This window comes from Rattus rattus, chromosome 11, assembly GCF_011064425.1.
Source record: "Rattus rattus isolate New Zealand chromosome 11, Rrattus_CSIRO_v1, whole genome shotgun sequence".
Taxonomy (NCBI): domain Eukaryota; kingdom Metazoa; phylum Chordata; class Mammalia; order Rodentia; family Muridae; genus Rattus; species Rattus rattus.
This window is the reverse complement of record NC_046164.1, coordinates 53,241,033-53,256,232: the sequence shown is the minus strand read 5'-3', so window position 1 is coordinate 53,256,232 and position 15,200 is coordinate 53,241,033.

Sequence of the window (15,200 nt, the reverse complement as noted above, 5' to 3'; positions counted from 1 at the left end):
CACAGCACACAGACATCTCCTCCCACAGACCTCACCTCCACATCTCCCTCCACACCACACTCACATCTCCTCCACACCACACAGACATCTCCTCCACATCACAGAGACATCTCCTCCACATCACACAGACATCTCCTCCACACCTCACAGACATCTCCTCCACACCTCACAGACATCTCCTCCACACCTCACAGACATCTCCTCCACACCACACAGACATCTCCTCCACACCACACAGACATCTCCTCCACACACCTCACAGACATCTCCTCCACACCTCACAGACATCTCCTCCACACCACACAGACATCTCCTCCACACCCCACAGACATCTCCTCCACACCACACACCCCTCTCCCCCCTACCAGACATCCCCCTCCCACCTCACAGACATCTCCTCCACACCTCACAGACATCTCCTCCACACCTCACAGACATCTCCTCCACACCTCACAGACATCTCCTCCACACCTCACACACATCTCCTCCACACCTCACAGACATCTCCTCCACACCTCACAGACATCTCCTCCACACCACACAGACATCTCCACACCACACACACATCTCCTCCACACCACACAGACATCTCCTCCACACCACACAGACATCTCCTCCACACCACACAGACATCTCCTCCACACCACACAGACATCTCCTCCACACCTCACAGACATCTCCTCCACACCTCACAGACATCTCCTCCACACCACACAGACATCTCCTCCACACCACACAGACATCTCCTCCACAGCACACAGACATCTCCTCCACACCTCACAGACATCTCCTCCACAACTCACAGACATCTCCTCCACACCACACAGACATCTCCTCCACACCCCACAGACATCTCCTCCACACCTCACAGACATCTCCTCCACACCCCACAGACATCTCCTCCACACCACACAGACATCTCATACACACATCACAGACAGACATCTCCTCCACACCACACAGACACCTCCTCCACAGCACAGACACTCCTCCACACCACACAGACATCTCCTCCACACCACACAGACATCTCCTCCACACACAGACATCTCCTCCACACCTCACAGACATCTCCTCCACACCTCACAGACATCTCCTCCACACCTCACAGACATCTCCTCCACACCACACAGACATCTCCACACCTCACAGACATCTCCTCCACAGCACACAGACATCTCCTCCACACCTCACAGACATCTCCTCCACACCTCACAGACATCTCCTCCACACCACACACACCACACAGACATCTCCTCCACACCACACGGACATCTCCACACCACACAGACATCTCCTCCACACCTCACAGACATCTCCTCCACACCTCACAGACATCTCCTCCACACCTCACAGACATCTCCTCCACACCACACAGACATCTCCTCCACACCACACAGACATCTCCTCCACACCACACAGACATCTCCTCCACACCACACAGACATCTCCCCCACACCTCACAGACATCTCCTCCACACCTCACAGACATCTCCTCCACACCTCACAGACATCTCCACACCACACAGACATCTCCTCCACACCACACAGACATCTCCTCCACACCTCACAGACATCTCCTCCACACCCCTCACAGACATCTCCACACCAACAGACATCTCCACACCCACAGACATCTCCTCCACCACACAGACATCTCCTCCACACCTCACAGACATCTCCTCCACACCTCACAGACATCTCCACACCACACAGACATCTCCTCCACACCACACAGACATCTCCACACCACAGAGACATCTCCTCCACACCCCACCACACAGACATCACGACCACAGCACACAGACATCCCTCCACACCACACAGACATCTCCTCCACAGCACACAGACATCTCCACCACACACACAAACACACTCCTCCACACCACACAAACATCCTCCACACCACACACACATCTCCTCCACACCTCACAGACATCTCCTCCACACCACACAGCCACCTCCTGAACTCCACCTCCACACCCCACAGACACTCCTCCACACCACACAGACATCTCCTCCACACCACACAGACATCTCCTGAACCCACACCACACAGACATCTCCTCCACACCTCACAGACATCTCCTCCACACCACACAGACATCTCCTCCACACCACACAGACATCTCCTCCACACCACACAGACATCTCCACACCACAGAGACATCTACTCCACACCTCACAGACATCTCCACAACAGCACACCGACATCTCCACACCATACAGACATCTCCTCCAAACCACACGGATATCTCCACACCACACAGACATCTCCTCCACACCTCACAGACATCTCCTCCACACCTCACAGACATCTCCTCCACACCACACAGACATCTCCTCCACACCTCACACACACAGACATCTCCTCCACACCTCACAGACATCTCCTCCACACCTCACAGACATCTCCTCCACACCTCACAGACATCTCCACACCACACAGACATTCACACCTCACAGACATCTCCTCCACACCACACAAGATCTCCACATCTCACAGACATCTCCTCCACACCTCACAGACATCTCCTCCACACCTCACAGACATCTCCTCCACACCACACAGGCATCTCCTCCACACCTGTCTCTTATACATCTAGATGTGTATACACCACAGACATCTCCTCCACACCACACAGACATCTCCTCCACACCTCACAGACATCTCCTCCACACCTCACAGACATCTCCTCCACACCACACAGACATCTCCTCCACACCACACAGACATCTCCACACCACAGAGACACCTCACAGACATCTCCTCCACACCACACAGACATCTCCTCCACACCTCACAGACATCTCCTCCACACCACACAGACATCTCCTCCACACCACACAGACATCTCCACACCACACAGACATCTCCTCCACACCACACACACATCTCCTCCACACCACACAGACATCTCCTCCACACCACACAGACATCTCCTCCACACCACACAGACATCTCCTCCCCACCACACAGACATCTCCTCCCCACCACCCACACCCCTCCACACCTGCCAGACATCTCCTACACACCTCACAGACATCTCCACACCACACAGACATCTCCTCCACACCACACAGACATCTCCTCCACACCACACAGACATCTCCTCCACACCACACAGACATCTCCTCCACACCACACAGACATCTCCTCCACACCTCACAGACATCTCCTCCACAGCACACAGACATCTCCTCCACACCACACACAGACATCTCCTCCACAGCACACAGACACTGTCTCTTATACACATCTAGATGTGTATAAGAGACAGTCACCACACAGACATCTCCTCCACAGCACACAGACATCTCCTCCACACCACACAGACATCTCCTCCACACCTCACAGACATCTCCTCCACACCTCACAGACATCTCCTCCACACCTCACAGACATCTCCTCCACACCATACAGACATCTCCACACCACACAGACATCTCCTCCACATCACACAGACATCTCCTCCACACCACACAACATCTCCACACCTCACAGACATCTCCTCCACACCCTCACAGACATCTCCTCCACACCTCACAGACATCTCCTCCACACCTCACAGACATCTCCTCCACACCACACAGACATCTCCTCCACACCACACAGACATCTCCTCCACACCACAGACATCTCCTCCACACCTCACAGACATCTCCTCAACACCACACAGACATCTCCACCACACCTCACAGACATCTCCTCCACTCCAGACACCGCCTCACACAGACATCTCCACACCACACAGACATCTCCACACCTCACAGACATCTCCTCCACACCTCACAGACATCTCCTCCACACCTCACAGACATCTCCTCCACACCTCACAGACATCTCCTCCACACCACACAGACATCTCCTCCACACCACACAGACATCTCCTCCACACCTCACAGACATCTCCTCCACACCTCACAGACATCACAGACATCTCCTCCACACCTCACAGACATCTCCTCCACACCTCACAGACATCTCCTCCACACCTCACAGACATCTACTCCACACCTCACAGACATCTCCTCCACACCACACAGACACCTCCTCCACACCTCACAGACATCTCCTCCACACCTCACAGACATCTCCTCCACACCACACAGACATCTCCTCCACACCTCACCACACAGACATCTCCTCCACACCACACAGACATCTCCTCCACACCACACAGACATCTCCTCCACACCTCACAGACATCTCCTCCACACCACACAGACATCTCCTCCACACCACACAGACATCTCCTCCACACCACACAGACATCTCCTCCACACCACACAGACATCTCCTCTCCACAGCACACAGACATATCCCTCCCACACCACACAGACATCTCCAGACATCTCCTCCACACCCCTCACAGACATCTCCTCCACCCCCACCGACGTCTCCTCCACACCACACAGACATCTCCTCCACACCACACAGACATCTCCTCCACACCACCCAGACATCTCCTCCACACCACACAGACATCTCCTCCACACCACACAGACATCTCCTCCACACCACACAGACATCTCCTCCACACCTCACAGACATCTCCTCCACACCACACAGACATCTCCTCCACACCACACATACATCTCCTGCACACCTCACAGACATCTCCTCCACACCACACAGACATCTCCTCCACACCACAGACATCTCCTCCACACCACACAGACATCTCCTCCACACCACACAGACATCTCCTCCACACCACACAGACATCTCCTCCACACCACACAGACATCTCCTCCACACCTCACAGACATCTCCTCCACACCACACAGACATCTCCTCCACACCACACCACACAGACATCTCCTCCACATAACACAGACATCTCCTCCACACCACCAACATCACCTCCACACCCCACCGACATCTCCTCCACACACACAGACATCTCCTCCACCCCTCACAGACATCTCCTCCACACCACACAGACATCTCCTCCACACCTCACAGACATCTCCTCCACACCACACAGACATCTCCTCCACACCTCACAGACATCTCCTCCACACCTCACAGACATCTCTCCTCCACACCCTCACACAGACATCATCTCCACACCTCACAGACATCTCCTCCACACCTCACAGACATCTCCTCCACACCTCACAGACATCTCCTCCACACCTCACAGACATCTCCTCCACACCACACAGACATCTCCTCCACACCTCACAGACATCTCCTCCACACCACACAGACATCTCCTCCACACCACACAGACATCTCCTCCACACCACACAGACATCTCCTCCACACCTCACAGACATCTCCTCCACACACACAGACATCTCCACACCAGACATCTCCACACCACACACACACAGACATCTCCTCCACACCACACAGACATCTCCTCCACACCACACAGACATCTCCTCCACACTTCACAGACATCTCCACAACACCACACAGACATCTCCTCCACACCACACAGACATCTCCACACCACACAGACATCTCCTCCACACACCACACAGACATCTCCTCCACACCACACAGACATCTCCACACCACACAGACATCTCCTCCACACCACACAGACATCTCCACACCACACAGACATCTCCTCCACACCTCACAGACATCTCCTCCACACCACACAGACATCTCCTCCACACCACACAGACATCTCCTCCACACCACACAGACATCTCCTCACAGATATCTCCTCCACACCTCACAGACATCTCCACCACACCTCACAGACATCTCCTCCACACCACACAGACATCTCCTCCACACCACACAGACATCTCCTCCACACCACACAGACATCTCCTCCACACCTCACAGACATCTCCTCCACACCTCACAGACATCTCCTCCACACCTCACAGACATCTCCTCCACACCACACAGACATCTCCACACCCCAAACATCCCCTCCACACCTCCCAGACTCCCTCCACCCCACAGACATCCTCCACTCCTCACCACACAGACATCTCCTCCACATCACACAGACATCTCCTCCACACCTCACAGACATCTCCTCCACACCACACAGATACATCTCCTCCACACCACACAGACATCTCCTCCACACATCTCCTCCAGACATCCCTCCACACCTCACAGACATCTCCTCCACAGCAGACAGACATCTCCCCCACACCACACAGACATCTCCTCCACACCTCACAGACATCTCCTCCACACCTCACAGACATCTCCTCCACACCACACAGACATCTCCCCACACCACACAGACATCTCCTCCACACCTCACAGACATCTCCTCCACACCTCACAGACATCTCCTCCACACCTCACAGACATCTCCTCCACCCCACACAGACATCTCCACACCCTCCTCCACACTTCACAGACAGACATCTCCTCCACACCACACAGACATCTCCACACCACACAGACATCTCCTCCACACCTCACAGACATCTCCTCCACACCACACAGACATCTCCTCCACACCACACAGACATCTCCTCCACACCTCACAGACATCTCCTCCACACCACACAGACATCTCCTCCACACCTCACAGACATCTCCTCCACACCTCACAGACATCTCCTCCACCCCTCACAGACATCTCCTCCACACCACACAGACATCTCCTCCACACCTCACAGACATCTCCTCCACACCACACCATCTCCTCCACACCTCACAGACATCTCCTCCACACCTCACAGACATCTCCTCCACACCTCACAGACATCTCCTCCACACCACACAGACATCTCCTCCACACCTCACAGACATCTCCTCCACACCACACAGACATCTCCTCCACACCACACAGACATCTCCTCCACACCCCACAGACATCTCCTCCACACCTCACCAGACATCTCCTCCACAGCACACAGACATCTCCACAGACATCTCCTCCACACCACACAGACATCTCCACCACACCACACAACATCACACAGACATCTCCTCCACACCACACAGACATCTCCTCCACACCACACAGACATCACCTCCCCACACCTCACAGACATCTCCTCACCACACAGACACCTCACCTCTCCACACCACACAGACATCTCCTCCACACCACACAGACATCTCCTCCACACCTCACACCAGACATCTCCTCCACACCCTCACAGACATCTCCTCCCACCACACCACAGACATCTCCTCCACCCCACACAGACACCCTCCACACCACACAGACATCTCCTCCCCATCACACCGCCACCTACTCCACTCCACACCGACCCCTCCTCACCACCACACCACACCGACCTCTCCTCCGCACCTCACCACACAGACATCTCCACACCTCACAGACATCTCCTCCACACCTCACAGACATCTCCTCCACACCACACAGACATCTCCTCCACACCTCACAGACATCTCCTCCACACCTCACAGACATCTCCTCCACACCACACAGACATCTCCACACCTCACAGACATCTCCTCCACACCACACAGACATCTCCTCCACACCACACAGACATCTCCTCCACACCACACAGACATCTCCTGAACGCCACGGCACACCGACATCTCCTGAACACCACAGCACACAGACATCTCCTCCACACCTCACAGACATCTCCTCCACACCACACAGACATCTCCTCCACACCTCACAGACATCTCCTCCACACCTCACAGACATATCCTCCACACCTCACAGACATCTCCACAGCACACAGACAACTCCTCCACAGCACACACATCTCCTCCACACCTCACAGACATCTCCTCCACACCTCACAGACATCTCCTCCACACCACACAGACATCTCCTCCACACCTCACAGACATCTCCTCCACACCTCACAGACATCTCCTCCACACCACACAGACATCTCCTCCACACCTCACAGACATCTCCTCCACACCTCACAGACATCTCCTCCACACCTCACAGACATCTCCTCCACACCTCACAGACATCTCCTCCACACCACACAGACATCTCCTCCACACCACACAGACATCTCCTCCACACCACAAAGACATCTCCTCCACACCACACAGACATCTCCTCCACACCACAGACATCTCCTCCACCACACAGACATCTCCTCCACACCACACAGACATCTCCTCCACACCTCACAGACATCTCCTCCACACCTCACAGACATCTCCTCCACACCTCACAGACATCTCCTCCACACCTCACAGACATCTCCTCCACACCACACAGACATCTCCTCCACACCACACAGACACTCCTCCACACCACACACACCCTCCACACACACCTCCTCCACACCACACAGACATCTCCTCCACACCACACACACATCTCCTCCACACCACACAGACATCTCCTCCACACCACACAGACATCTCCTCCACACCTCACAGACATCTCCACACCACACCTCACAGACATCTCCTCCACACCTCACAGACATCTCCTCCACACCACACAGACATCTCCTCCACACCACACAGACATCTCCACACCACACAGACATCCTCCACACCACACACACATCCTCCACACCACACAGACATCTCCTCCACACCTCACAGACATCTCCTCCACACCTCACAGACATCTCCTCCACACCACACCTCCTAACACAGTCTCCACACCTCACAGACATCTCCTCCACACCTCACAGACATCTCCTCCACACCTCACATCTCCTCCACCACCTCCACAGACATCTCCTCCACCCACACAGACATCTCCTCCACCCACACAGACATCTCCTCCACACACCCTCACAGACATCTCCACACCTCACAGACATCTCCTCCACACACATCACATTCATCTCCACACCTCCCAGACATCTCCTCCACACCACACAGACATCTCCTCCACACCACACAGACATCTCCTCCACACCTCACAGACATCTCCTCCACACCTCACAGACATCTCCTCCACACCTCACAGACATCTCCACACCACACAGACATCTCCTCCACACCACACAGACATCTCCTCCACACCACACAGACATCTCCACACCACACAGACATCTCCTCCACACCACACAGACATCTCCACACCACCCAGACATCTCCTCCACACCACACAGACATCTCCTCCACATCTCACAGACATCTCCTCCACACCACACAGACATCTCCTCCACACCACACAGACATCTCCTCCACCCCACACAGACATCTCACAGACATCTCCTCCACACCACACAGACATCTCCACACCACACAGACATCTCCTCCACACCACACAGACATCTCCACACCACACCACACAGACATCTCCTCCACACCTCACCTCCTCCACACCTCACAGACATCTCCTCCACATCACACAGACATCTCCTCCACACCTCACAGACATCTCCTCCACACCACACAGACATCTCCTCCACACCACACAGACATCTCCTCCACACCTCACAGACATCTCCTCCACAGCACACAGACATCTCCTCCACACCACACACATCTACCACACAGACATCTCCTCCACACCACACAGACATCTCCTCCACAGCACACAGACATCTCCTCCACAGCACACAGACATCTCCTCCACACCTCACCACACAGACATCTCCTCCACACCTCACCATACAGACATCTCCTCCACAGCACACAGACATCTCCTCCACACCACCACAGCGTACAGACAGTGTCTCTTACTTTTAAACACTTTCTGTCCTACTCTCTTAGGGTTCCTATTGCTGTGATTAAACAATATGACTGAAAATAGTGTGAGAGAGAAAAGGGTTTGTTTCTGCTAGCAGTGCCACATGACATTACAGACCTCCATGAAGTCAGGGCAGGAACCTCAGGGCAGGAACTGAAGCAGAAGCCATGGAGGAAAGCTGCTTATTGGGTTGCTTCTCAGTTTGCTTCCTTATACCAGCCAGGAGCACATGTGCAGGGGTGCCATTGTGCCCCCAGTGGGCTGAACTTCTTCATATCATTGACTGAGAAAATGCCCCATTTAGATTAGGGTCAGGCTTACAGTTTCTTAGTCCAGTCATCATGGGGGAAGCATGGCAGCATCCAGGTATACATGGTGCTGGAGAAGGAGCTGAGAGTTGTTCATCATATATAATATATATATATATATATATATATATATATATATATATATATATATATATATATTCTGACACACCAGATGAGGGCATCAAATCCCATTACAGACGGCTGTGAGCCACCATGTGGTTGCTGGGACTTGAACTCAAGACCTCTGGAAGAGCAGTCAGTGCTCTTAACCGCTGAGCCATCTCTCCAGTCGGAGAGTTGTACATCTTGATGCTCAGGCAGCAGAAGGAGGCAGTGGCACACTTCCTCTAATAAAGCCACACCCACTCCAGCAAGGCCACATCTCCTAATAGTGACCATCCCTGTGAGCCTATGGGGGACATTTTCTTTCAAACCACTATACCATGTAACACTAACTCGTGTTAAACTGAAAAAAACAAAACAAAGCTTGCCAGGATATCTATTTTCTTTTTTAATCTCATTGCTTTTGCTCTATTTTCTGAAATATTTGTTCTTGGCTTTATTTTCCACTTTACTGATGGCGTCGAGTGGATTCTGGATTGGAGCTTTAGGAATAAAACAACCATGGCATTTGTAGTAGATGTATTTAGCTAACATCTATGGCATTTCTGTTGGGTAACTAGAAGTGGATCACAAGGCAGATGTCAATTGTTTGGGATTTTTGTTTGTTTGTTTGTTTGTTTTGTTTTTTAAGAGACTGTACCAATTTATACTCCACAGGTAGTGTTCACAAAACCGAAGGGAGGAGCTTTGGGAGCCGGCACTGTACTGAAAGTGTGGTACTCAAAGACCAGCTTTTGCGTCACTGGGATGTTCCAATGGGATGTGCATAGCTGAGAAGTTCCTCCGTGTGTCATCCTGTCTCCCAGAAGGCTGCTTGTCTCTCCAATGTGTTTAGGAATATAAAATACACAGTAAGGACTGGGTCCCAACCTGGTTCACAGAGAAGCACCCTAACTCCAACCTCCAGTTCTGGCACATCCCGACTTTACAATATCGTATAAGTCACAAACTATAGCACTACTGAACCTATGTGATTCAGCCCTTCAAAGCCGTGTCATACAGCTGGCCAGAGGCTGTGTGACCTTCTCCGTGATACGGTCACTTATGTGCATCTCCACTCAAGTGACGTTTATCTGCATTTTAGATTAATAGATTACACCCCTCTGTCCGTGGCTGCAGCAGCGGAAATGGAAAAACTTGTGGCTCAGAGTGAGGATATCAAAGTTTAAGTCCAGTTTGTTGTCTGGGGTCACCGCTGAGATTCTGTTCGTGACTCTCGGTAGATCTGCCTTGCAAGGTTAGGCTCTTTTTTTTTTTTTTTTTTTTTTTTCGGAGCTGGGGACCGAACCCAGGGCCTTGCGCCCGCTAGGCAAGCGCTCTACCGCTGAGCTAAATCCCCAACCCCAAGGTTAGGCTCTTGATGCAGAGCCAAACAGCAAACTTGAGATTATTTAACACTCGATTGTGCTAAAATTCAGATTTGATACATTTGGTCATCAGAACCTAAGAGAGACGATCCCGGGAAGGTGTAGGCTGCTGCGTATTAGAGACTAGGGGAAAAAACCCGGGACAGCAACAGCAGCCCTTGTGCCTAACGAAGGGGCCAGTGCAGAAACCCATCTGACCGCTAGAGGGCGACATTAGTGCATCTGCACATCCGACTCTAGCCTGTGCAGCCTGCCCCTCACGATGCTTGCTGGAGTCACTTAACATTTGCAGAGGCCCAGATAGTACTTCTCCTTTCTCTGTTTTACTTCTGTCATTTAAAAAAAATCGTCTTTTAACGCCACCATTATCATTCACCTTGATTTTTGGTAATATTAGTCTTGTTATTTCATTTGCCATCTTGCATTACTAAGAAAAAGTGTTTAAAATAAAGGCATCGATGGGGTCATGGTTCAAACCCAGTACTGCTAAATAGGTAGGTAAATGAGTGAATGAATGAATAAATAACAATTAACAGAGAGAATTCTTCATAACTGGAAGCCTGTATTTGCCAACCAAACTTTTCTTTCCCTGACGATGAGACTCGCTGAGATGCCAGCTCTGAGACAAGCAGCGAGCAGTGTCGCTGTCACATCTGTTTTCAGAAGGAAAAAAGCGAGGCCAGAGAGAGTCCGCTGCAGGAAGTCTGTTTATATTGTTGTCCATGATAAAGTCAATACATGAATAATAAAACGAACCCCCCCTAAGGCTGGGTATCCGACAAATTCACTATACTGATAATTCATACAAGCTGGGAGATGCTAGTGTAGAAGCCCAGGCCCTGACCTCTCCCCAGACTCTTAGCTCACCTTCCTACAATCCTGGGGGCACAGTATGGCCACTTCACCTAGGAGCAAGATGTGTTGGTCCTACAAGCCTGATGTCTGAGTTTGGGTCTCTGGAATCCATAGTGGAAGAAGAGAATCCAGTCCCCACAGATGGTTCTGGTCTCACATGCATGACACGGGACATCTGCATTCACACAGACACACAGACACACACGCACACAACAACAACAGTAACAACAACAATAGTAATAATAAATGAAACATACAGCTCAAACTCACCCTCTAAGTCTGATAGGTAACCCCAATAATCACTGAAAACTCATAACGCACTCCAAATCCCGAGAGGGTCTTGGCTTAGGACTCCCCAGTCATCCCTTTTCTCATCTTAGTAAACAGTGCTCAGGAGGCCTATCCCTCCTCCCTCTGCCCACATGCCCCTCTGTCTGTATTTCATTCCAGCCATGAGCTGGCGTGGCCCCTGCTGTGACCCCTGCTCTGGCTATGCCCTCTTCCAGGGACACTCTCCCTCACACTATTGCCTTCTTGCCGTCTTTCCCGTTAACTCTTGGGCTCAGTTGGGACCCGTCTTTAAAACCGAAGTTCCCTCTGCAGGCTCCCTGCCTTCCTCACGCCACACAGCCTTTCTGCTCAAGGCACCTCTGTGTGCAATGACACTTTGAATCCGAGTTCAGGTCTCTCTGTGAGAATAAGACTTCTTATTTGCTTCACTGATGTAGTCCAAACTCCTGCTGCACAGACTGGTGAACTCCAGTAACGGGTGGGGACACGGTCCAGCAGCAAAGCTCTTTAGAAAACAAACAACAACACAACCTATTTTAGATTTCTTTATTGTATTTTATATGTATGAGTGTTTTGGCTGCATGTGCCTATGAGGTACATGTGTGTGTGTGCCTGTGGAGGTCAGAGGTCAACCTCAGGTAAGGCAGGGTCTCTCACGGGGTCACTGGTCCTGCTATGCTGCCTAGGTAATGAACTACAGAGATCTGCCTTCCTCTGCATTCCCAATGTGCACTAGGCAATGAAGTCTTCTTTTTTTTTTTTTTTTTTTTTTTGGTTTTTTTTTTTTTCCGGAGCTGGGGACCGAACCCAGGGCCTTGCGCTTGCCATAGGCAAGCGCTCTACCACTGAGCTAAAAGTCTTCTTACACAGCTCACGTCTTCTCAGCTGAGCTAGCTTCCACCTCTGCTTATGTGAGTAACCCACAAGCTATCTGCTTAGCTACTGCTATTCCCCGTGTGCTCTCTAACTGGGCCATGGACCTGAACTCCCAGGACAGAGTCTCACTGTTGCTGCCTGCAGCTCCTGCCCCAGAGATCTGTAGCCTCATGTTCCCCGTAGCAGGAAGTTTGTGCCAGTGTGGTCCACTCCCTTGGCTTGGGTTGAGCAGTGCCAAGATGGTGTGTGTGTGAGAGAGAGGTGGAGGGAGAGAGGGAGGGAGAGGGAGAGAGAGAGCGAGAGATATGAGAGAGAGCGTATGCATGTGTGTGAGAGAGAGAGAAGAGTGCATGTGTGTGTGTGTGTGTGAGAGGGGGGGGAGAGGGAGAGAGGAGGGAGGGAGAGAGAGGGAGAGGGAGAGGGAGAGAGATATGAGAGAGAGCGTATGCATGTGTGTGAGAGAGAGAGGGAAGAGAGAGGGAGGAGGAGAGAGAAGGGGGGGGGAAGAGAGGGGGGGAGGGGGAGGGGAGGAGAGAGAGAGGGAGGGAGCGGGGGGGAGAGAGGGAGAGAGGGAGAGAGGGAGAGGGAGGGGGAGAGGGAATGGGAGGGAGAGAAGGAGAGGGAGAGGGAAAGGGAGAGGGAGAGAGATCTGAGATAGAGCGTATGCATGTGTGTGAGAGAGAGAGAAAGAGTGTGCATGTGTGTGTGCGTTTGTGTGTGTTACTTCCAATCTCCTTTAACATCTTCTATCTGTGTCCTTGAAGCCTTTAGCAGGACTGTAGAAGGCTCTGGACTCTGAGAGTTAGCTGGCAATTGCCATGTGAGTGTGACGTGAAGAAGCATGAGAGCAGTGAATGCGTTTACCCACTGAACCGTCTCTCCAGCCCTGGATTTAGATGATTTGTCATGCTGCATCGACTTCCTGAAGACTGGAAGGCTTCAGTGCAGAAATACTAATGTGCTTGATTGCGGTATCTATCCCAGGTCCCCGGGGTAGTCATGGAGGACTGCGCTTTCCCCCTGGCTCCCCGAGGAGCAGCCCCATTGGTGAGCAGTGCAGAGCCCAGCTGGTGATATCCTTGTGGAAGGGGTGCTGAAGGGCAGGGGGACCAGGACAGACCATCTGTCTGTTCTCCAGCTTGTCTAGTCTCCCCTGAATCCACACAGACTTGTCAGTTCTCTTGGTGTTTAGAAGAGGCTGGGAGGCAGAGGTGAGGCAGTGGGGGCTCTGATGGAGAAAAACAAGAGCTGATTTTGGATTCTCTGGAGATCCTGAGGCTAAACTGATAGCATAGTTTATTAAGTGTCTTCTAAAGTAAAGTTTGGGCAGTCACTTCAGGAGCACTACTTTTGGCATTCCTGACCCCCCAGGAGCCCCATAGGTAGCCCTGATGGGAAGTAGGAGTGAACAGTGTCCCCAGCTTTCTGGCTGAGCCTTGGTGACAGTTCCTGAGAAAGCTTTGATTCTGGATAAGTGTCCTCAGGCTTCCTGGTACCTGTTATTGAGGACAGTTACCTGGTGAGGAAAACAATGTTGCCCCTGGTCCTTCTGTAGCACTTGAAACCTCTCCAGCGGGTCAGGAGGAGAATGGCAAGGGCTCTTGAGAGACTTCGGATCAGATGATCAAATGGAAGGAAGGAGCTCAGAGTAACGTCCAGAGGGCATGAGTTGGGCATGGCAGGGAACTCAGAGCAACCACGGGGCGGGCACAACAGGGTGCCAGGGTAACCACCACCATCTAAGAGGTCTCACTGAGCTGGCAGAGCAGGGCAGGAGGACC